Below are 26,268 nucleotides of genomic sequence, written 5' to 3' on the forward strand. Positions count from 1 at the left end.
CTATTGGTGAAGGCCAATACACCGTACGCTTTCTTAACCACAGTTTCAACCTGCGCAGCTGCTTTGAGTGTCCTATGGACTTGGACCCCATGATCCCTCTGATCCTCCACACTGCCAAGAGTCTTACAATTAATACTATATTCTGCCATCATATTTGATCTACCAAAATGAACCACTTCACACTTATCCGGGTTGAACTCCATCTGCCACTTCTCAGCCCAGTTTTGCACCCTATCAATGTCCTGCTGTAACCTCTGACAGCCCTCCACACTATCCAGAACACCTCCAACCTTTGTGTTATCAGCAAACTTACTAACCCATCCCACCACTTCCTCATCCAGGTCATTTATAAAAATCACAAAGAGTAAGGGTCGCAGAACAGATCCCTGAGGCACTCCACTGGTGACCGATCTCCATGCAGAATATAATCCGTCTACAACTGCTCTTTGCTTTCTGTGGGCAAGCCAGTTCTGGATCCACAAAGCAATGTCCCCTTGGATCCCATGCCTCCTCACTTCCTCAATAAGCCTTGCATGAGGTACCTTATCAAATGCCTTGCTTAAACCCATATATAATAACATCTACTGCAATACTTTCATCAATGTGTTTAGTCACATCCTCAAAAAATTCAAACAGGCTCGTAAGGCACGACCTCCCCTCAACAAAGCCATGCTGACTACTCCTAATCATATTATACCTCTCCAAATGTTCATACATCCTGCTTCTCAGGATCTTCTCCAACAACTTACCAACTACTGAGTTAAGACTCATTGGTCTATAATTTCCTGGGCTATCTTTACTCCCTTTCTTGAATAAAGGGAAAACATCCAATCCTCCAGAATCTCTCCGGTCCCCACTGATGATGCAAAGATCATCACCAGAGGCTCAGCAATCTCCTTCCTCGCCTTCCACAGTAGCCTGGGGTACATCTCACCTGGTCCCGTCGACTTATCCAACTTGATGCTTTCCAAAAGCTCCACACAACCTGTTTCTTAATATCTACATGCTCAAGCTTTTCAGTCTGCTGCAAGTCATCATTACAATCAACAAGATCCTTTTCCATAGTGAATATTAAAGTAAAGTATTCATTAAGTACCTCTGCTATTTCCTCTGGTTCCATACATACTTTCCCACTGTCACACTTCACGTCAGCAAGTTAGACCAGCGGGAAGAGCATAAAAGGCGATCATTCTTTGGCAGTTTGATCGAGGAACGACTGCACAGGCACATGCACGTCAGTGAGTTAGACCGACGGGAAGTGTACAAAAAATAAGACAGCGTTATAGATCAGGTGACAGAGTAGAGGTAGACCGAGTAGGAGGGCCTTGGCTCAACAGGCCTTCAACGATAGCAGGTCAAGGCGAGGTAGGTAACCTGTGAAGAATAGAAACAGGAAGTATGTCTGTGATGCCAGTGTTCTGTACTGGGTGTTAGATGTGGGAAGTCCAGGAGAATCCCAGCCTTTCGGAAGGCCACATCTGCGCCAGGTGTGTCGAGCTGCAGCTCCTTAGGGACTGCATTAGGGAACAGGACATATGGCTCGATGACCGTCGTCTGGTCAGGGAAATTGAGGAGGTGATAGATAGGAGCTATAGGCAAGTAGTCACACAGGGGTCTTGAGAGACAGATAAGTGGATAACAGTTAGGAGAGGGAAAGACAAGAGTCAGATACTAGAGAGTACCCCTGTGTCTGTCCCCCTTAACAATATGTACTCTATTTGAGTGCAGTTGGTGGGACGGCTTACCTGGGAGATGCAACAGTGGCTGTGTCTTTGGCACAGAGTCTGGCCCTGTGGCTCAGAAGGGTAGGGAAAGGAAGAGGATGGTAGCAGTGATAGGGGACTATATAGTTAGGGGGACAGAAGGGCAATTCTGTCGATGCAGGAAAGAAACACGGATGGTTGTTTGCCTCCCAGGTGCCAGGGTCCAGGATGTTTCTGATCGCGTCCACGATATCCTGAAGTGGGAAGGTGAACAACCAGAGGTCGTGGTACGTATTGATACCAACGACATAGGTAGGAAAAGGGAGAAAGTTCTGAAAACAGACTACAGGGAGTTAGAAGGAAGATGAGAAGCAGGACCACAAATCTCGGGATTACTGCTTGTGCCACGTGACAGGGAGTATAGGAATAGAGTGAGGTGGAGTGAAAATACATGGATGAGGGATTGGAGCAGGGCACAGGGATTCAGATTTCTGGATCATTGGGACCTCTTTTGGGGCAGGTGTGACCTGTACTAAAAGGACGGGTTGCACCTGAATCCGAGGGGGACCAATATCCTGGCAGGGAGGTTTGCTAAAGCTATTGGGGAGAGTTTAAACTAGAATTGCTGGGGGATGGGAACCGAACTGAAGAGACGGAGGTATAGGCTGTTTGCTCACAAATAGAGAAAGCTTGGAGACAGTGCGAAAGGGAGGATAGGCAGGTGACAGGGAAGGGATGTGCTCAGACAGATGGTTTGAGATGTGTCTATTTTAATGCAAGGAGTATTATGAATAAAGCGGATAGAGTGTGGATCAGTACTTGGAGCTATAATGTTGTGGCAATTACAGAGACTTGGACAGCTCAGGGGCAGGAATGGTTATTTAGAGTGCTAGACTTTAGATGTTTCTGAAAGGATAGGGAGGGAGGCAAAAGAGGAGGGGACGTGGCACTGCTGATGAGAGATAGGGTCACGGCTGCAGAAAAGGAGGAAGTCACAGAGGGATTGTCTAACGAGTTTCTGTGGGTGGAAGTGAGAAACAGGAAGGAGTCAATAACTCTACTGGGTGTTTTTTATAGACCACACAATAGTAACAGAGACATTAAGGAACAGATAGGGAGACAGATTCTGGAAAGGTGTAATAATAACAAGTATGTCGTGGTGGGAGATTTTAATTTCCCAAATATTGCTTGGCGTCTCCCTGGAGTGAAGGGTTCAGATGGGGTGGAGTTTGTTAGGTGTGTTCAGGAAGGTTTCCTGACGCAATATGTGGATAATCCTACAAGAGAAGAGGCTGTACTTGATCTGGTATTGGAAAATGAATCTGGTCAAGTGTCAGGTCTATCAGTGAGAGAGCATTTTGGAGCTAGTAATCACAATTCTATCTCCTTTACCATAGCATTGGAGAGGGATAGGAACAGACAAGTTAGGAAAGCATTTAATTGGAGTAAGGGGAAATATGAGGCTATCAGGAAGGAACTTGGAAGCATAAATTGGGAACAAATGTTCTCAGAGAAATGTATGGCAGAAATGTGGCAAATGTTCAGGGGATATTTGCATGGTGTTCTGCACAGGTATGTTCCAATGTGACAGGGAAAGGATGGTAGGGTACAGGAACCATGGTGTACAAAGGTTGTTGAAAATCTAGTCAAGAAGAAAAGAAGAGCTTATCAAAGGTCCAAAAAGCTGGGTAATGATAGAGATCTAGAAGATTATAAAGCCAGCAGGAAGGAGCTTAAGAATGAAATTAGAAGCACCAGAAAGTGCCATGAGAAGGCCTTGGTGAGCAAGATTAAGGAAACCCCCCAGGCATTCTAAAGTATGTGAAGAGCAAGAGGATAAAATAGGAGAGAATAGGACTATTCAAGTGTGACAGTGGAAAAGTGTGTATGGAACTGGAGGAGAGAGCAGAGATACTCAATGAATACATTGCTTCAGTATTCACTACGGAAAAGGATCTTGGCAATTGTAGGGATGACTTACAGTGGATTGAAAAGCTTGAGCATTTAGACATTAAGAAAGAGGATGTGCTGGAGATTTTGGAAACCATCAAGTTGGATAAGTCATAAACACAAAATAATCTGCAGATGCTGGGGTCAAAGCAACACTCACAACACGCTGGAGGAACTCAGCAGGTCGAGCAGCATCCGTGGAAACGATCAGTCAACGTTTCGGGCTGTGAAGCGTGAAGGGTTCCGGTCCAAAACGTTGACTGATGGTTTCCACGGATGCTGCCTGACCTGCTAAGTTGCATAAGTCACTGGGACCAAATGAGATATACCCCAGGTTACTGTGGGAAGTGAGGGAGGATATTGCTGAGCCTCTGGCAATGATCTTTGCATTATCAATAGGGATGGGAGAGGTTCCAGAAGATTGGAGGGTTGCAGATGTTGTTCCCTTATTCAAAAAAAGGAGTAGAGATAGCCCAGGACATTATAGACCGGTGAGTTTTATTTCAGTGGTTAGTAAATTGATGGAAAAGATCCTGAGAGGCAGGATTTATAAACATTTGGAGAGGCAAAATATGATTAGGAATAGACAGTGTGGCTTTGTCAAAGCCAGGTTGTGCTTTACGAGCCTGATTGAATTTTTTGAGGATGTGACTAAACACATTGATGAAGGTATTGCAGTAGATGTTAGTGTATATAGATGTTAGTGTATCCCATGCAAGGCTTTTTGAGAAAGTGAGGAGGCATGGGATCCAAGGGGACATTGCTTTGTGGATCCAGAACTGGCTTGCCCACAGAAAGCAAAAAGTGATTGTAGACGGGTCATATTCTGCATGGAGGTCGATGACCAATGTTGTGCCTCAGGGATCTTCTTCTGGGACCCCTTCTCTTCGTGATTTTTATAAATGACCTGGATGAGGAAGTGGAGGGATGGGTTAGTAAGTTTGCTGATAACACAAAGGTTAAGGCTGTTGTAGACAGTATGGAGGGCTGTCAGAGGTTACAGCGGGACATTGATAGGATGCAAAACTGTACTGAGAAGTGGCGGATGGAGTTCAACCCAGATAAGTGTGAGGTGGTTAATTTTGGTAGGTCGAATATGATAGCAGAATATAGTATTAATGGCAAGACTCTTGGCAGTGTGGAGGATTAGAAGGATCTTGGGGTCTGACTCCATAGGACACTCAAAGCTGCTGCGCAGGTTGACTCTGTGGTTAAGAAGGCATACGGTGCATTGGCCTACATCAACCATGAGATTGAGTTTAAGAGCTACGAGGTAATGTCACAGCTACATAGGACCCTGGTCAGACCCCACCTGGAGTACTGTGCTCAGTTCTGGTCACCTCACTACAGGAAGGATGTGGAAACTATAGAAGGTGTGCAGAGGAGATTTACAAGGATGTTGCCTGGATTGGGGAGCATGACTTATGAGAATAGGTTGAGTGAACTCGGCCTTTTTTCCTTGGAGTGATGGAGAATGGGAGGTGACCTGATAGAGGTGTATAAGATGATGAGAGGCATTTATCGTGTGGATAGTCAGAGGCTTTTTCCCACCGCTGAAATGGCTAACAGTAGAGGGCACAGTTTTAAGGTGCTTGGAAGTAGGTACAGAGGAGATGTCAGGAGTAAGTTTTTTACGCGGAGAGTGGTGAATGTGTGGAATGGGCTGCTGACAACGGCGGGGGAAGCGGATATGATAGGGTGTTTTCAGAGGCTCCTGGATAGGTACATGGAGGTTAGAAAAATAGAAGGCTATGGGTAACCCTAGGTAATTTCTAACGTAAGTACCTGTTCGGCTCAGCATATGGGCCAAAGGGCCTGTATTGTGCTGCAGATTTTCTATGTTTCTATGTTTCTAACAGCATTCCAACATAAACATTCTTCATCTTCAAATGTGTAAGGGTGGTATGTAGGGCAGTGTCTATTGTATCGTCTGTCAATTGGTTGTGTCAGTAGACGAATTGTAGGAAGTCCAGTTTGGGTGGTAGCAGGCTGCAGATGTAATCCTTGACTAGCCTCTCAAAGCATTTGCTTATTATTGAGGTTAGTGTGACATGATGACAGTCGTTTAGGCATGTTACCTTGGTTTTTTTTGGTACAGGGACAATGGTGGATAATTTGAAGTAGGAGGGCACTCTACACTGGGAGAGGGAGAGATTAAAGATGTCTGTAAACATACCTGCCAGTTGTGCTATGCACATCCTGAGTACTCGCCCTGGGATGCCATTTGGTCCTGCAGCCTTGCGACTGTCCGCTTGTCGGAAACATCTGCGTACCTCAGCCTCAGAGATGGTGAGGTTGTGCTTGTATCAGTGGCTTTCCTCGGAGGCTCAGAGTTAGCAAATTCGAACCTAGCGTAAAAGCAATTGAACTCACCTAGGAGAGAGGCCACGATTTTTGCTCCTCCACATTATTGTTGTTACAATATGTTCAACCCTCTCGACATATGACTCCCAGCCTTCATTAGTGCTATTAAATTAATAAATTTTCCCAACTGAAGCCATCGCCAGATTATTTTCACTTTAAGTTCAGCGCATTTTTCACTATTGCTCTTGCGTCCTTTGGCTTTCTCGTGCTATATAACTCTTGCTGTTTCATCCCCTAACGGTTGATGCAGTTTGTGATATTCTCTGATGTTCAGGTTCCTGCGCATCACCAATTTGTTGTGTCTGTGCACAAGTACATATCAATTAAATAAAAAGCATGCATGCGGGAGATGGCTTTGACTAGTGTATTCACACTGGAGCAAGAGCGAGAGCAATCCACATGCGTACACAATAGGTCAATATGTAGTATTAATAAGGCGGGGTCATGGCTCTAAAAGAAATAGAACGATACATTACGGTGACTGAATTGTAATGTTGATTGTTTTTAATTTCCACCTATGCTGAATAATTAGCTGAATTCTTACAGCATTTCTGCTTTAGTGAAATGAACATAAGGAAATTTAATTTTCCAAATGCATTTGATAACATGTTCTAGGATGACTCCAAAAATTAAAGACTCAAGGTATTGAGAGTAATGCATCAGGATAGATCGATGACAGAAAACAGAGAATAAGAATAGATGGGGTTATACAATAGATAAACGTGACGGCCAAAAGCACCCGTGGAAGGGGAAAAGATTTTTAATGTAGAGAATGGCTGGAACTTACTTCTGAAGTGAATGAAGTCAATCAGGCTTTTGAAAAGGAAATTGGATAGACATGAGTGGAAATAACCTTTTGAGCAAGGGTCAAGAGGGTGAAAGGATGAGCTAATTGCTGATCTGACTCAAAGGGTATTGCTGATTTCTTCTTGCTATAATGATTCTGCGATTCATGATCCTTCTGAAAGTGCAGTGCATGAGTTGGTCTGGGCCAATTTCAAAGAACCAGACTATGTGACCAGCACCAGTCACACCTTCTCTGGCAGCTCAGCACACGAGGGAAAGCAATTCTTATTTCCCCCACGATAGCCATGCCCATGCCTGTGCATCCCTAAGCCCAAGGGGGGGTTGCTGTCCATGCAGCGATTGACAACACCTTAATGAGGCCACAACCCCCAATCATTAACTCGTCCCACTTATTCAAGACTTTTCAGCATGTTTAGATGGAAAGATAATTTTCTCTAAAATACATAGGCAAGGACCTTTGTGTACCCCGGATGTTCCCAAAACTAATGTTATAACCCCACGTGCCCTTTCCGAGCTTCTGCACACGCCGTTTACACTGAAAAATGCTGCACTGACGTTCCAATGATTAGTGGACTCAAAGGACTTAAGAGTTTCTTTCCCTTCACCTGGGTAACATACTTGCCACCAGCACATCCAAAAGCGAACACTTATCTCATCTTCACACACTGTTCAAGCACTTAGGCCAACATGGGCTGATTATTAACCCCGCTAATGCCAGTTTGCATTGTCAACCATTGACTTTCTCGGCCACCACATCTCCACAGAGGGTGTGACTACACTGCCATCAAAAGTCACTGCTATTCTGGACTTTTCACTGCCCCACACTACCAAAGCACTCCAAGAGTTTTCAGGTGTGGTGAATTTCTATCATCATTTCATCCTATGAGCTGCTGAATGGATATTCCCCTTGCATGATGCTATTAAAGGCAGAACCCCTTATTGAATGCTTGAGTGATCAGCAGACATGACCAGAATATTTGATGACACCAAACAAGTTCTTTCGAATGTGATCTTACCGGTGCACTCGCTCCCCAGTGCACTTATAGCCATCACTACTGATGCCTCAGACTCTGCTGTGGGGGCTGTGCACAAACAGTTGGTTGGAGGTGTGCGGCAGCCCTTCACCTTCTTCAGCCGGTAGCTCTGCTACTCCCCCCTCAGCCCGAGAGGAAGTACAGTATATTTGACTGCGAGCTTCTTGGTCTCTATCAGGTAGAACTGATGGGATTTTTGGTTGGAAAGCTCCTCTTGGCTCCTTGTTCTATCAACATAGCCCTACTCCCTCTCTCTGTCCTTCTGCACACTCCAGGGCTCTACATGTATGGGAGGGTCTGGTAGAATCTGGTGCGTGTGCAGCTTGTTCTCCCTACTGAGCTCATCTCCCATCCCTTTAGCATCATAGCCATTGATAAATGTCCCTTGGGGTTTGGGATGGACAGAGTGCACGCTCAGCCTGTGCACATGAGCATTGCAAGGCACTGTGAGTCCATTCATTTCTTTCTTATCGGCTCACCCAACAGTCCTCCCATCTTGGCTCTCCACTCATGACCCTTATTTCGCCTGGTCATCAGGTTTATTTCTGAGGTGGGGACCCACCTGACTGCAACCTCAGTAGACTGCATTCTGTAAATCTGTGGAGATGGAGGAAACCCCAGACTCCCACAGGAATACCACAGCTTTGCAATCACCTTCAGTAAAAGGGAGGCCAGAACCCCACCGCCTCAAAGACCACATGACTGAATGATCAGCCTCCTCTCTGAGGTTGTTTGCTCTCCCTCTCCTGTCCTGATACCCAAGCCATGAATGACTATATTGCTGAAGTACTACAGTACAGTTTCATTCAACCAACACAGCCCCCAGCCAATTCCCAATTCTCCTTTGCCAAAAAGAAAGATGAACAATCTTTATCTCTGCATTGACTACCATAGACTCAACAAAATCACCATTAAGAACTGCTACCCTCTCCACTTGATGGATAGCACCTTTGAAACACCTCATGGGTCCCAGATCTTCACCAAGCTGGATCGACAGAGTGCTTACAATGTGATCTGCATCTGACGGATGGATGAGTGGAAGATGGCATTGATAACACTCTCTGGACACTATGAATACTTGATGATGCCTTTTGGAATTCCCAACAGTCCAGCCATTTTCCAAGCCTTCATTCATGAGATCATCCGAGATATGCTACACAGATATATGTTTGTCTACCTCAATGATATCCTTATCTCCTCCAAGGACCCCCAAGATCTCATCTGCCATATCTATACAGGCTTCAGTATCTCCTCAAAATCCAATTGAGCTCCAAGTTAGAGAAATGCCAGTTCCACATACCAGTCATTTCACCTCATGGCATAACCAGGGGCCCAGAGAAAGTGCTCAGTGTCATTGAGAGGCCCCAAATGAACTCCCGAGTTGGCCATAGAGGATTTACAATCTAGAAGAAAATGTCAAATGCAAATGTGTCAAGGACAGTGGAAACAGTCAAGCCAATCGTCTTTGTTCTTGCCATGAGGTTGAAGGAATGGAGACTGCATGTTACATTTTGTGAGCTGGAGTTGCATGCCTTGATCAGTGTTTTTAAGTATACACAATGATGTTTCAGTTAATCTGCTGGACTGGATATCATCTAAAAATAAAAAGCTATTTATGAGGTGTTATTTGGTTAGATATAACATGCAGGTTTGTGAATGGTGGGGCCAGTGTCTACTCTGAGTGATTTGAGCTGGTCTCTATTTTGGTAACTGATTTAAAACAGAGAGCCATAATTTACTAGTTGTTACTTGCAGAAGAAGGCAATAAATTGATGCTGGCTTGGACCAGAGCCAATAAGAAGGTGTGAAAGTTTAGTCATATGATTCATAGTTAATAACACTGAAATGCAACGTTTGAACTGCTAAGGGTTGAATGTAAAAAAAAATGCTTCAAATACAAAAGAACGATAACTTTGATGACTCCTCATCTTAAGGAAGAACCCCCATGTCAGGGGCTGGGAGAAGAGGGATTGATCATCTGGCCAACAGGGATCCCTTTTTTCGGTGTTATCAATTGGAAAGTGATTTGAGTGAATATTGGTACTGTTAAAGTTTTGGCCTGGGGTTAACCCCAAGGGACATTCATAGTTACATTGCTGTTTGTGCAGAGACAATAAAGTCTGAGCTTCAATTAATTAAGAGTTGCAAAGGGAGTTTCCTAACCTTGCTCCATTGATGAATGGTCAACACCCTCTGACAAGCTACTGTGTTTGTTGGCCATCTCCATTGTTTCATTCAGCACTATAGCCAAATTATCATTCCTCACACCACTCTCAGCAAATCACCTACCTCATGGATTAACCTGGTCTGCTGTCACAGTCCACAGTTCTGAGGAGTCAAACGATACTTCTTCACTGCTCCTATTCTTGACCATCCAAACCTCTCCAGAACCTTGGTAGAAGAGTAGGACACATCTGACATGGTGCCAAGGCCATCCTCACCCAGCGGTGACTAGACGGGAAGACACATCCTTGTGTCTTCTTCCTGTGCAATATAAGATCTACACAACACTGTTATGAGTAAATGTCTTGGAGCTACTCACCATTGAATGGACTTTGGAGGTATGGAAACATGGCTAAAGGGGAACACCTAGACCTTCTTGATGTGGACTGACCACCACATAACCATTCAGTAGATCTGCCAACTCAACTCATGTCAGGCCTGCTGAGCCCTCTTCTTCGAGCAGTTCAACTTCATCATCTCCTACTGACCAGGCTTGAAGAACCACTAAAGCAGATGCCCTGTAACGACAGTTCAACCCAGCAGAAACAGAAATTAGTGCTCAGTCCATCATTCCACCATCGCAGATCCTTGCCCCGATAGACTGGGATCTTGGGTGCTGTCCAGTTTCATCTTGGATCCGTTGCTTATCAGAGTGTTCCACCAGACCCATCTGATTGTTCTGGGCAACCGAGTGCCAGTTGTAGGAGGGGTGGATCCTGTGAGGCCTGCACAGGCAGGCATTTCCCAGTCTCTACCCAGCTAACAGGAGTCTCTTGCCACTCCTTACCAGCATATCACCTGCAGCCTATTTTAACCTAGCTCTCATCCATAATCCTTTTTTCACCCATCAAACCAGCCAGCCTCAACCAGTTGCTCCTAACCTTCAGTTACCTTGTTGCCTTGACAATGTTAAGTATCCATTCTCTCTTGTTTTGTGGCTTCTCATGGCATGTTATTTATTATTAAAATGATCACTCATCATGAAATCATCTGTGCTGTTCTGCATTTGGGTCAAGCCTACTTTCTATTTCTGACAACAAGATGGCAGTTATGGTCAAGCTATCTCCAAATCTCTTGACCAAGTTCATTACCTAGTACTAGATCCACTGTGTCTGCTCTTCTAGTTGGTCTGTCCTTCTGTACACTCCTAACAAATTCTGCTTCATCTGAACTTTTTGTACTAAGGATCAATATAAGGGAAGTTGAATTCCCCTAAGACAACAATGTTGATACTTTTGCATCTCTCCAAAATCTACCTTATTTGCTCTTCAGCACATCTTTTTCTAAGGGGGGGGGGAACTACATTAGCCTCCTACAAGGGAACATGCTCTCTTTCGATTTCTGACTTACATTCACATTGGCTTAGTTGATGCTCCTTCCATTATGCCCTCTATTTCTGCAGCTGTGATACTATTCCTGATTAGTAATAACATTTCCCCTACCCTTTCATTATCTCTTTTGAAACATCTAAAGCCCGGGACATGAAGACTTGCGATAGCCAAGTTTTGGTCTTGGCCAAAACATCCGTCATTGTGTATTCGTTATTATTCTGGATGGTGGGTTGTGTGAGCAATGAGACAGATTGCAGAATCAGTGTGGGGGATCCCACAGTTAAATGCCTGTGATTGCCTCTACTTAACATCCAAAAAAAGAAACGCAACACATATCTGATTTTATGCCAAAGACTCTTGCTGCAAAATAGCACTTTCTTGCTGGGAGAATTGAGTGGTTCTAACTATCTCTGCATGGGCTACATTAAGGTAAATGTTATTTTTGTATCTCCACCAGGTTTCTGCTATGTAAATCCAGCAGTGATAGAATGAACTGTGTTATCCCTCTCTCAATACTCTTCAGTTGTATGGCATTGACCATGCACTGAAAGGACAAATATGTACAGTAATTGGCCTAGATGATTAAAGGCCTCTTGGATGCCACAGAGAAGCCACTGAGTGTTTAATAATATGTAATAAACAGATGGAAAATGACACTTAACTGAAACAAGGGTGACCTTACTCTGGGAGATGTTTCTCTGGTAATTGCTTTAACCTTAAAAAAATTGCTATGTTAATTTCATTAGCATCTGGAAACCACCCAACCTTTAATACCACATTGCCCTTTTTCTTTTAATTATAACACTCCTGTTGTTTTGCATTGTGATCTAATGACATGAACAGTCTGAGCCCATTGGCTGATTTTCTTTACATTTGTCTTCTTTCAATCCCTTGTGCATGATGCAGAATCTTGAAATGTTTCCCTTTGTTCCTGTTTGTTCACCAGTACTCAGTAATTACTGCAATTCTATTAACATTATGCACTTCCACATTTTTAAGCATGGAATTTTGAATGTGATGGAACATAACAATGAGTCAAGGAACATTGCAGATTTCAAAAGGCACAGTAACCAGAACCAAAGCTTAGCACACATCCTTTCTGATCAATTAGTTCTAAGTGCAATGCCCTTGCATCCTTACACTAAAACTAAGTAGAAAGTGTAGACAGCAGACCTGAATGATAATGTGAATTCTACCTGCAACTAAATAGGTCAGGACCAAAATTTGGGCAGTTTGGGAAAGTGTCGAAATTAAGACAAGTAAGGATATAATATTGAAATGAGTTTACAGCCCTTCCTGTTAGCTTGAGCCAGGTAGAATTTCAGTGCCCAGGGCTACTTAATGATTGGGTCATTAAGCAGTTTCAAAGTTTCAAAGTGGCCTGACAGTTTGGGTTCTTCTATCTTGTGCAAGGAGAAGGTGTCCTTCAGTTGTCTCCAACATGTAACTAGCTGCAGGAATCTTCATTACCCGATTTTATCTGGAGCAGCACAGCGGTATAGCAGTTAGTATAACACCAGTACAGAGTCAGCAGCCGGGTTCAATCATGCCACCATCTGTGAAGAGTTTGTACGTTCTTTTGAGGATCATGTGGATTTCCTCCAGGTGCTGCAGTTTCCCCCCACTTTCCAAAGATGTATGGGCTAGTAGGTTAATTGGCTCTATGGATGTAACGGAGCAGCATGGGCTTGTTGGGTCGGTAGGGCCGGTTACCATGCTTTATCTTGAAGTTGAGAAATAGAACAATAATATCTAGGTCTTAGCTCGATGTCGAATTGATTTGATCATGTCAGAGTGAGCTACAAGAGGGCCATGTCTGATTCGTGCTTATTTCCTGTGTACCAGTTAAGTTCCTTGAGAATTTTATGGTTGGGGCACAAAAAAAAACAGAATAGTCATTATCTTAAGCAAACATGTTATTAATTTCACTTTTCCAATTGGGAACTCCCTACTCTTTTCGAAAGTGAGATGATTCATGCCTATCTGAATGGACGATTAGGGCCTCAGTTTAGACTTAAATCTAAAAGAAAGTGCCAACTAAACACCACATGTTGTCAATAGTCAACTGAAAATCTCTGCCTTGGCTTCATGCTACTGTCTCTAGTATTGAATTGAACCTATAATCTGCTTCTAAGATACTGATTTGAAAGTGGGAGGGGGAGATCCAAAATGATAGGAGAAGACAGGAGGGGGAGGGATGGAGCCAAGAGCTGGACAGGTGATTGACAAAAGGAATATGAGAGGATCATGGGATGGGAGGCCCAATCAATAAGTAAATAGATAAATAAATAGCGGATGGGGTATGAGGGGGAGATGGGGCATTAACAGCAGTTAGAGAAGTCAACCATTAGGTTGGAGGCTACCCAGACGGAATATAAAGTGTTGTTATTTTGTCTCTACAACTCATAAAGCCTAGCTTTATAAGCTTACCAACAATGACATGTAATATGTCCTTCTTTAGTAGATGGAGCACACCAGAGTAAACTAGGGACTGGGGGAGGAATATTAAGGAAAGTAAATAATGACAAGAGAAAAATTTGTTTCTCCTATCATTGTTGATAAACTTAGAGTCATGGAAAAGAGCAACACAGAAACAGGCCCTTTGGATGATCTAGTCCATAGCAAACCATGTAGGCTGCCTACTCCCATCAGCCTGCACCGAGACCATAGCCTTCCATATGCCTACCATCCATGTACTTATCTAAAGAATTCTTAAATTTTAAACTTGAGCTCGCATGCTCCACTTGCACTGGCAGCTTGTTTCACATTTTCATGACCCTCTGAGTGAAGAAATTTGCCCTCATGCTCCCCTAAAACTTTTCACCTTTCACCCTTAACCATGATCTCTTGTTGTAGCCCAGCACAACCTCAATGGAAAAAGCCTGCTTGAATTTACCCTATATATACCTCTCATAATTTTGTATACTTCCATAAATCTCACCTCAATCATCTATGTTCCAAGGAATAAAGTCCTAACCTATTCAATCTCTCTTTATAAGGCAGGTCCTCTGGTCTCAGCTGCGTTCTTATAAATTTTCTCTGTACTCGTTCAAATTTATCTACATCATTCCTGAAGGTAGGTGACAAGACTGCACTCAATACTCCAAATTAGGCCTCACCAATGTCTTATATAACTTCTACATAACATCCCATCTCCTGTATTCAACACTGATTTATTAAGGCCATTGTGCCAAAAGCTTTCTTTACAAACCTGTCTACCTGTGATGCCACTTTCAATGAATTATGAACCTGTATTTCCACATCTCTTTGTTCTACGGCACTCCTTAGTGCCCTACTGTTCACTGTGCAAGACCTGTCCTGGTTGGTCACTCCGAAGTGAAACATCTCGCGCTTGTCTGCTTTAGATTCAACCTGCCATTTTTCAGCCCATTTTTCCAGCTGGGCCCGATCCCACTGCAGGCTCTGATAGTCTTTCCACTGTCCACTACACCCCCAATCTTTATGTCATCCACAAATTTCCTGATCCAGTTTATCACATTATCATCCAAATCATCGATGTAGATGACAAACATCAATAAACCCAGCACTCATCACAGGCCTCCACTCAGAGAGAAACCATCTATGACCACTCTCTAGTTTCTCCCATAAACCTAATGTCTAATCCAATTTACTACCTCATTTTGAATGCTGTGCCACTGACCTTCTTGATCAACCTCATAAGGGGGACCTTGTCAAATGCCTAGCTAAAGTCCATGTAGACAGCGGCTACTGCCTTGCGTTCTTCAACTTCCCTGGTAAGTTCCTTGAAAAACTCTATAATAATGGCACACAACTTACGATGCACAAAACCATGTTGACTATCCCTAATCAGTCCATGTCTATCTAAATACTCATATACATATCTGGTCTCTGAGAATGTCTTCTAATAGCTTTCCTACTACTCCTGTCAGGCTCACCAGCATATAACTTCCTGCTTTATTTTTGGAGCCTTTCTTAAAAAAGCAGAAAAAAATTACTTACCCTCTAATCCTGCGGTATTTCACCTGCCTCTTAGAATAATTTAAATATCTCTGCTTGGGCCACTGCAATTTCTGCACCTGACCCCCACAGGGTCTGAGAGAACATCTTGTCAGGCCCTGGGGATTTATCCACCCTAATTTTCCTCACAAAAGCAAATGCGTCTTCCTCTATAATCTGTATAGGGTCCATGAAGTCGATGCTTTGCCTCACTTCTATAGAATCTGTGTCCGCCTCCTGAGTAAATACAGATGCAAAATATTTATTTAAGATCTCCAGCATCTCTTTTCGCTCCGTACATTGATTACCATTCTGATCTTGTAGAGGACCAATTTTGTCCCTTGCAATCCTTTTGCTCTAAACATATCTGTAGAACCACTGAGGATTCCCCTTCAACTTGTCTGCTGAGGCAAACTCATGCCTTCTTTCAGCCCTCCTGACTTCTTGTTTAAGTGTTCTCTTGCATTCCTTATTCTATTTAAGTACCTCATTTGTTCCTGCTTGCCTATACCTGCTATCAACCTTTTTTTCTTTTTAACCAGGGCCTCAATATCTCCTGAAAACCAAGGTTTCCTAAACCTGTTATTTTTACCTTTTATTCTGACAGGCACATTTAAGCTTTGTACTCTCAAAATTTCACTTTTGAAGGCCTCCCACTTACCTGGTACCCCTTTGCCAGAAAGCAGCCTGCCCAACAAATAGTTGCCAGATCATTTTTGATACCATCAAAATTTGCCTTCTCTAACTTAGAATTTCAACCTACTGACCAGATCTATACCTTTTTGCAAATTTACTTTGAATCTAATGGCATTGTGATCTGTAGAAGCGATGTGTTCCACTACACAAATTTCTGTCACCTGCCCTGTCTCACTCCATAATAGCAGATCCAGTATCGCACACACTCTCTTGTTGGGACCTCTGTGTACCGGTTAAGAACACATTCCTGAATACATTTGACAAACTCTATCCTATCTAGTCCTGTTACAGTATGGGAGTCCCAGTTAAAATGAGGGAAGTTAATATCACCAACTATAAAAACCTTATGCTTCTTTCAGCAGTCTCTCTACTAATTTGTTCCTCTAAATCCTGCGGACTGTTGGGTGGCCTGAAATGTAAATCCATTAATGAGGTCATCCCTTTTATATTCCTCAGTTCCACCCATAAAGCCTTACTAGACGAGTTCTCTAGTCTGTCCTGACTGAGCACTGCTGTAACATTTTCCCTGACTTGTAACGACACACCTCCTCCTTCAACCCTATCCACTCTGTCCCATCTAAAACAGCAGAACCCCAGAATATTCAGCTGCCAGTCCTGCTCCTTCTGCAATCATGTCTATGGTTACAATATCTTAATTCCATAACTTGAGGCGGATATTAGTGCAATGTGCTGACTATCTCATGAAAGATTTTTGTGTCAGTAATTAAAGAACAAGGCATTGCAAGGCCTTATTAAATGCAAGATGTTGCAAAGTAGCGGCCTAGAAAAAAATAGTTGAACATTACTGAGACACTGCATGGAGTACTCAATTCATTTAATTACTCAGATGTTATGAATACATAATTAAATAGCAGGCTTATGTGGTTTACTCCATATTGAGGAAGGAGATACTAAACTCATTAAAGAGCTAACATCAATATAAAATTACTTAACAACAAGGAATCTGCAACTGATCTACTTTCCAGTATTCTACATTTATGGTATTCATGACACTAATAACAATCATTAAACTATGTCTTAATTGTTAAGATTTCATTGATAGTTTAAAATAATTATGGAACAATCACTTAACCATTGTCAGATCAGTGAAGTCCAATGTCATTATTAAATTGCCAGGTGTTGAGACACTAAACCGATAGTTCAATTCCAAAGATTCCTATTTTTCACTGGTTCAAAAAGCTTACTTAATTTACGAAATTATGATACAACATGATTCTTGATAACATTTCCTATCAGGCAACTGGGGAGAATTGATCCATGCCTCAGCCTTCCTTAATGTCTCTTCATTATTTTGAAAATTCTTCTAAAATATATGGCAAGTAGGAAGACTTCAGGATGCCCTCAGATTATGTAGGGTGAAGTTTCATTAGTAAAAAGTAGTAGAGGCAGAATAATGTTTGTTAGAGAGCTTTGGCAAGCTTTAACCTTCAATTTGAAGCATGACCCAAGGAATGACATGTGGAACAATGCCATCAAATTGTATTCTTTCACAGTGTCACTCTGTGCCACATTATCACTGGAGGTAGGAATAATAAGCAGAAGATCGAGACACATTAAATTAAGACTGAAGTTTCATGAAATTAAGGGGAACTGGGACTTGAATAGTCTGCTCTTCAAAATTGCATTAACAGTGAAAGAGTGTTTAATGGGTTTATTTGGCAGTTATATTAGTTTTAGGGTCTATGCAAAATAGGTTAGTTGCTTATATCATTTTGGACTACGTCATGCAATCAGTCAAATTTTGAAAAGGTAGATGATGATATTATATTCATTAGAATTAGATTTTGTTCATTGTCTTCCTGCATGGTGTTGTATCAGAGTAAAGGGAGAGAGAGAGAGAAATTTCATCACTTATTACTGTTTTCCATTGTCAAATTTAGTAGTTAAATAAATCAATTTAAATGAAGCATGTAGCCAGTGTTAAAGCATTAAGACATCCAAAGGTTCTTCGTAAAAGCCTTATCAGGTAAAACCTGGCGTTAGTAATATTGTGACAGGTAACCTGTAATTTGCTCAGAGAACTTGGGACAGTTTTAGAAAATGATAATGGAGGCAACGTGGAGAGACAATAATGTTGGTGAGCTTGGAGGCTTGACAAAATAAGACACTGCTGATGAAAAGGTGAAGGAATTAAGGGAACATAAGAGATTAGACTTGGAAGAAAATTAAATTCCTGGAAGGTTTTAAAATGAATGCAGAGATGACAGTACAAACGGCAGAAAAAGAGACATTCTGGAGATTCTTTGTTGGAATTTAGGCATGTTAAGTATAGAACGTTTTGAAAACTGCAGAGTGAAAGAAGTTATGTGGGTTTAGTATGCTCAGATTGTTCACCAGCATTGTTGTTACTGCAAGAATACAGCACTTACTTTTGAAAAAGCCAAGAATGTTGAAATACTAAATCCTAATGCAAGATCAAGTTAAATCTGGTTAGTTATATTGGATGAAAATGACAATAAAATGAGTTCCAGCTGGAATATGGATATTTAACAACTGGCCAAAGAATATAAAAATAGTAAATATTTAATTACATTTTTCAGCAATTGTAGGAATATTTGAAAGCCAGACTAATCAGTCAGTGCATTTAGTCTTACAACCCTCCAGGAATTTAACTTTCTTCCAAATGTAATCTCTTAATTTCTTCACTTTCTCATCTGAATGGTCTTTTAAATTATTATTTTCTTCTTATATTTTTGTTTGAGGAATGGGATTCATTCCATCTTTCTTTAAAATCAGCCAACCAGAACTGTTATTTTGATTATATCAGTGCTTAGTCAATGCTGACATGTGTCCCTCTCAGGCAGAAGGTTGGGAGTTCAAGAGCCAGTCCAAGGACCGAAACGCTAGGCTGAATTGGATGCAGTACCGCACCGCCATCAATGCATCTATTGGATGAAACGCTAAGTTGAGGAGACATGCTGTCCATGTGTGTGGATAGAAATGGAGCTGCTTCAAAGCAGAACAGGAGATATCCCTCAGATATCCAGGGCACCATGAATCCAGAAACAACACTGACTGAAATGAACGATCCTGTCTTTGATATCAGTGGCAGTTTGCTGACTATAAATTGATTCCATATCCTATTCGTACGACAATGATTGTGCTGTACACAGCAGTTACTTTGCTGTAAAGTATATAAAGGAGTAAGGTGAATGCATTATTCTGACATGTTTATATTACGTGATCAGGTAGATAATGTGTAACAAGGTAATTTAAATAACATTAGTACAGATACAAATCATTAACCTGAAATATTTCAGCTTCAACTGTTTGAGTAATTCTTCTTGATGTTTTCAGTGACTTATTCAAGTCTGTAGAATGATAAGGTCATTGGCGTGTACTGTTTGAACAAAAGTATTCAAAACAAATTTAGAGCAGAAATAACTAAAAGGATGTGCATCAGTATGTTACTTTTTAAATTCTTTAGCTCAAAAAGTATCTTTGTTAATTCCTGAAAGGTACCAAGGAATACAAGCTCTACTTGGATGTGGATTAATTTAGGATGACTTTCATCTCCAGATACCTTAAGTGTTCAGGGGTACAAAGCAATACGTTACTTGTCACTGAAATTGGCATAATGTTGACATTGGACAGAAGTATAAAACAGGTAAGAGTAAATTAGCAGCCATTAGAAAAATGGAAATAAAGTACAGTATTCCAATATTCCAAAATTGGCAAATGATTTGCCACCACCCTATAACAGATTTTAAACTAGCACTCTAAGTTTAATTATCTCCCTTCTATTTTGTAATTCCTACATCCCATTGATAAATTAAAGGAATGTTTCTACCATGAAATGCCAAATAATTTTAAGTAAATGCTTCATAATTTCGTGACACATATGGCACAAGATAAATCCATCAACAATGTGAATGATCTTTCTGCCACAGCTAATTTTATTTAAGTTTTGCTGTAGTTGGATATATTTTCTCATCCATTTTTGTTATGAATATGTATTAATGTCAAAGGCGGTAATGTCCATTAATCATTTTTTTATAATCTTTCATCTGTAGAAGGGAAAGGGCTCGCCTTTCAGCTACTGACAGATTGCTTGCATGATGCAACTTTCTTTTTCCAGTCTGCCTGTATTTGAATATTTTTCCATGCTATGTTTCATGAACTTTGCAAATTAAAAAAAATCCTTTTGTTGCATTTCCATCCTTAGATTGATCTTAATCCTGAGAATCTTAATCTTAAAAGAAAAAAAAATATATCAAATACTTTATTTTGTGCTGAATTACAAAGGGCAGGAATCTGCTGCTATTTCTCACAATGAGCTCCTCCAAGTTGTGCATTTGTGTGCAAGTGTGGAAATTGATGGCTGTCTTTTGTTGGTGATTTCTTGACCAGCTCTCCAAAATTATGATGATTTGATGTTCACTGTAGCAAATACTTACCACACGGGTTAGCAGTAAATACAGACCGCAAGTTCTGGCCCATCAGTTTCGGTCAGCTTACTTTCCACTTTAATGCGATATAATGCATGTTCAGAAGACATCAATAAGCTATATCTGATTATATTTAACTGTGCTTCCACTGCTCATAATCAATGTGTTGTTGAGAGGCCTTTATTGATAACCTGAATCTTTAGTAGAAATATAGCAACAGACGTAAGCCATTCAACATTTTGAACTTCTTCTGCAATTCACGGAGATTATAGTGTCACATTAAATTTTGTAGATATTAGGATGAATGTCTGGAGGGTAAAATGACCATTAACTCTGTCTGAATCCTTAGCATGTGGGGCCTGTATGTCTATTAGTGAGTACTGTTTGCAGAGCATTTATACAAGGTAAACACTGTAAGTCTAATGTTTCCTGATAGCAGCTAGATTCTTTCTTAGTTTCAGCTACCTTTAACATGAGGATGTCTGTTAATGACAAAACGTCTGTTGTCGCCTTGAGAGCTAGGCCGATGGATTTTTTTCTTAGTGCCTGTCAAGTTGGCTTGATGGATTCTATTTTCGATTCTGGCTTATCTCTTATATGTAATATTAGTGTTCTTTTGTGAAGCTGAGAAATGTTGTGTACAAATATTGGTGCACTAATAGATGAAGAGTGATCTTTAAGGTGTGTACCTGATTTATGAGGATAGATGAACACTGTGTTATTGGACATAAGTGTTAGACTATAAGACCACAAGACCGTATGACATAGAAGCAGAATTAAGCCATTCAGCCCATCAAGTCTGCTTGGCTTTTCCACCATGGCTGATTCCAGACTCACTCAACCCCATACACCTACATTCTCGCAATAACCTTTGATGCTCTGACCAATCAGGAAAATATGAATTATACTTTAAATATGCCTATTGCCTTGGTCTTCACAGCTGTATGTGGCAGAGCATTCACCAATCTCTGACTAAAAAAAGATCCTGGTTACGTCTGTTCTTTTTCTTTCTTTTTCGATCTTTTCATTAGTTTCATAAAAACATAAATATAACATGGTAGTAGTACAAAGTTATTGGGAATACATTGTTATAATTAACGTCAGTGATTATGAAGCCAGATAACACTTAAATGATAAAACTCCCAATCGTATAGGATACAAATGAGTAATATAAAACAAAGAAAAATATCTAAAAAAAAACATGAAAAAGGAAAAAATAATAATAACCCCCCCCCAAAAAAAACTAGTGTAAACAGAATTAATCAACTAAACTAAAAAACATCTGTTCTAAAGGGTCACCCTCAGTTTTGAGGCTGTGCTCTCTAGTTCTCAACATCCCAGCATATGAAACATCGTCTCCACATACACCTTATTTAGTCCTTTTGACATTCAGTAGCTTTCAATAAGATCCCCCCACATTCTTATAAAATTCCAGCGAGTACAGGCCCAAAGCTGACAAACCTTCCTCATATGTTTACCACGTCATTGGTGGTAACGTCCTCATAAACCTCCTCTGGAGTCTCTCCAATAATAATCCAGCCTTTCTGAGATATGGGGTCCAAAACTGTCGACAATACTTCAAGTGCAGCCTGACTATGCCTTATAAAACCTCAGCATTATCTCTTTGCTTTTATATTCTATTCCCCTTGAAATAAAAGCCAACATTGCATTTGCCTACTTTACCATAGACTCAACCTGTAAATTAACCTTCTGGGAGTCTTCCACATAGATCCCTGAGTCCCTTTGCACCACTGATGTTTGAACCTCTCCCCATTTAGATAATAGTCTGCACCTTTGTATTTTTTACCAAAATGCATAATCATGCATTTCCCAACACTGTATTCCATCTACAACTTTTTTGGCCATTCTTTCAATTTGTCTAAATCCTTCTGTAATTGCATTGCTTCCTCAGTGTTACCTACCACCATTAATTCCATTTTCTAAATCATTGACAAACAATGAAAAATAGTGGTCCCAAGACAGACAATTGAAGAACACCACTAGTCACTGGCAGCAAACCAGAAAAGACCCCCTTTAGTCCCACTCCCTGCCTCCTGCCTGTCATCCATTCCTCTATCCATGCCTGTATTTTTTCAGTAATGCCATAGCAGCCTTACGCGTGGCACCTTATCAAATACCTTCTGAATATACAAATAAATGACTTACAGTGCCTCGCCTTTATCCACCCTACTTGCTACTTCCTAGAGGAACTCTAACAGATTTGTCAACCATTATTTCCCTTTACAGAAACCTCGCTGACTTTGACTTATTTTACCATTAGACTCCAAGTACCACGAAACCTCATCCTTCATAATAGACTCCAACACTTTCCAACACTGAGGTTAGGCTAACTGGCCTATAATTTCCTTTCTCTTGCATTCCCCCCCTCCTGAAGAGTGGAATGTCTCAGCAAATCCCACAAGATCATACCGACCAATCTCTAACTGCGCCACCAGTTTATCCACCTTATTCCAAATACTACATGCATTTAAACATAGCACCTTCAGTCCTGCATTCTTTGCCCTTTTGAATGTGTGGGTACAATTTAACTCTTTGCACTGTCTGCATTTGTACCCAATCATTGGCTTGTTCTTCCAGTGTTGTTTGAATGAAAGAAACCAGGCTGATTTACTGTAATGAGAACAAAAGTTCAAAGAGTTTTGTGTGTCTCCTGGTTGCTCTACCCTTGTGAAACTCATATTTATTGAATTTCTTCGTTTTGTTGCACCTCGACTGAAGGTCAGAGATTGCAATTGTTGCCTAGGACTCAGGGATGAGTTCCCGAATATATTGGAATTCGGAGATTTCTTGAAAGCAGAAAACATCAGCTGATGACTAAGAATTGTGAGCCCTGAAATATTTGTGGAAATTGTTGTGACTTCCTATCCAGTATTTTTTATGGTTTATATGTGTTTTCTGCTTTATGATAAGTTACCTTCTTGTGCTTGCACATTTAGTATCATATCTCCTGGACACTTGTTGGGTCTAATCAACACAGCCTATTACAATCCTGGCTGACAGGCATCTGTCTGCTTTGCCTATATTTATTCTTGGCTTTTTGATTTAAAATTGTTGGGGCTGATCTTCCTAGATTTCTTCACTCAGGTGTTGGGCACAGCGTTCCACAGGATGCCTAACTCATTGGCATGGCTCAGGACAGTGCAATAATGCACATAGACATACGCATTTTCAATAATTGGGTGTAGAATAGTTTTGACAGGCAATGAGACACCATCTCCAGGTTGATTAGCTACCAAATCAATAAGTGAAGTTAACTTTGTTTTGTCTACCTTTGACACAGAAACTTTGTAATGAGCTGTTTGGCAGGGTTTAAGCTAATTTGGCAAGGGTGTGGGAACTGGAGTGATAGGGCTAAGGATTGGGGTAGTTGGTTACAAACAGAGGCAGAGTGCAGTAAGTCAGCTAGCAATGAGAGGCTGATGTTAGGGCAAAATTGCAGTCAATTTGATAAGCAGCATTGAAAAAGGGGGACAAATTCACAAAGGGTGATGAATACAGGACTGAAGGTGCTAAATCTGAATGCATGCAGTATATGGAATAAGATAGATTAGATTGTAGCACAGTTAGACATTGGCAGGTATAATGTGAGCATCACTAAATTGTGGCTGAAAGAAGATTATAGCTGGGAGCTTAATGTTCAAGGATAAACATTGTATCAAAAGGACAGGCAGGAAGGCTGAGGGGGTGGGATAGCTCAGTTGGTTAAAAATAAAATTAGATAATTAGAAAGAGTTAACGTAAGTTCTGAAGGTGTAGTGTTGTTGTGGGTAGAGCCAAGGAACTGTAAGAGTCAAAAGGCAGTTATATACAGACGTCCAAACAGTTGTAAAGACGTGCTCTACAAGTTACAATTGAAGATAGAAAATACATGTCAAAAGCGCTATGTTATAATAGTCATGGGGGATCAATATGCATGTAGATTGGAAAAATCAGGTTGGTGCTAGATCCCAAGGGTGGGGGGGGGGGGGAATCTTGTTGAATGCCTATGAGCAGTTTGTGGTTGAGCCCACTAGGAGACCAACTGTTTTGGATTGGGTGTTGTGCAATGAACTGGAATGGATTAGAGAGCTTGAGATAAAGGACCCCTTAGGGAACAGTGAGCATAATACGATAGAATCCACCTTAGGGATTTGAGAGGGAGAAGTTAATTCAGATGTATCAGTATTACTGTGGAGCAAAGAGTATTTACAGATGCATGAGCGAGGAGCTCACCAAAATTAATTGCAAAGAAGCACTGATAAGAAGAGAGCACTATTAGAGAGCTCTGATAGTCAGAGCAGCAATGGCTGGAATTTCTGTGAGCAATTTGGAAGGTGCAGGATAGACATATCCCAGAGAAGAAGTACTCTAAAGGCAGAATGATGCAACCATGACTGACAAGAGAAACCAAAGCCAATATAAAAGCCAAAGTGAGGACATATAATAGAGCAAAAAGCAGAGGGAAGTTAGAGGGTTAGGAAGCTTTTAAAAACCTGCAGAAGACAACTAAAAAATGTCATGAAGAAGGAAAAGATGAAAAACAAAGATAAGCTAGTTAATAATATGTAGGAGAATAACAAATTTTATTCACATATATCAAGTGTAAAAGAGAGAAGATATCAGACAACTGGAAAATGATGCTGGAGAGGTAGTAAAGAGGGATAAGGAAATGGCAGATGAATTGTGGAAGACACTATCAGTTTGCTGGAAGTTCAAGTGTGTAGGGGCAGATGTGAGAGAAGTTGACATTACTAGAAAGAAGATGGTTGGGAAACTGAAAGGTCTGAAGGTAGATAAGTCACCTGGACCAGATGGTCTACACACCAGGGTTCTGAAAGAGATAGCTGAAGAGATTGTGGAGGCATTAGTAATGATCTTTCAAGACTCAATAGATTCTAGTATGGTCCCAGAGGACTGAAAAATTGCAAATGCCACTTCATTCTTTAAGCAAGGAGAGAGACAGCATAAAGGATATGCCAGTTAGTCTGATCTCCATGGTTGAGAAGATGTTGGAATCAATAATTAAGGATGTGGTTTTGATGTACTTGGAGACACCTGATAAAATAGACCATACTCAGTTTGGTATCCTCAAGGGAAAATCTTGCCTGACAAATCTGTTGGAACTTTTTGAAGAAATAACAAGCAGGATTGACAAAGGAAAATCTATAGATGTTGTGTACTTGGATTTTAAGAAGTCTTTTGACAAAGTGCCACACATGAGGCTGCTTAACAGGTGAAGAGCCCATTATATTACAGGAAAGATACTGGCTTGGACAAAGCAGTAGCTGATTAGTAGGAGGCAAAGGGCAGGAATAAAGAGAGCCTTATCTGGTTGGCTGATGGAATTGACGACTTGGATAATGGAATTGATAGATTTGTGACCAAATTTGTGGACAATACGAAGAAAGGTGGAAGAGCATATAGTTTTGAGTCAGCACAGAGGCTACAGAAGGACTTAGATAGATTAAGAGAGTGTGCAAAGAAGGCTTATTTAATAAATATCAAATGGATGCAGAGCAATGAATTCCACGTGGGCCGATTTTAGTGCCTTCCAATGCACCATGTGATATGAAAAACATACCTTGTGGGCATCCTTAAAGTTTTTCTAAGCATCTTTTGAATAAGCTGTGGTACTATTTAAAAAAAGACTATCTACGAAACAATTGTGTGAAGCTTTGCTCAGCTAACAATTCAACATTCAGTCAAAGCAATGGTGCTGATGAGTGAAACAATGAAAGTGCAATAATGTTTTCTCCAACAGCTGCAAACCTGC

The sequence above is a fragment of the Mobula hypostoma genome, chromosome 17 (genome assembly GCF_963921235.1).
Source record: "Mobula hypostoma chromosome 17, sMobHyp1.1, whole genome shotgun sequence".
Classification (NCBI taxonomy): Eukaryota; Metazoa; Chordata; class Chondrichthyes; order Myliobatiformes; family Myliobatidae; genus Mobula; species Mobula hypostoma.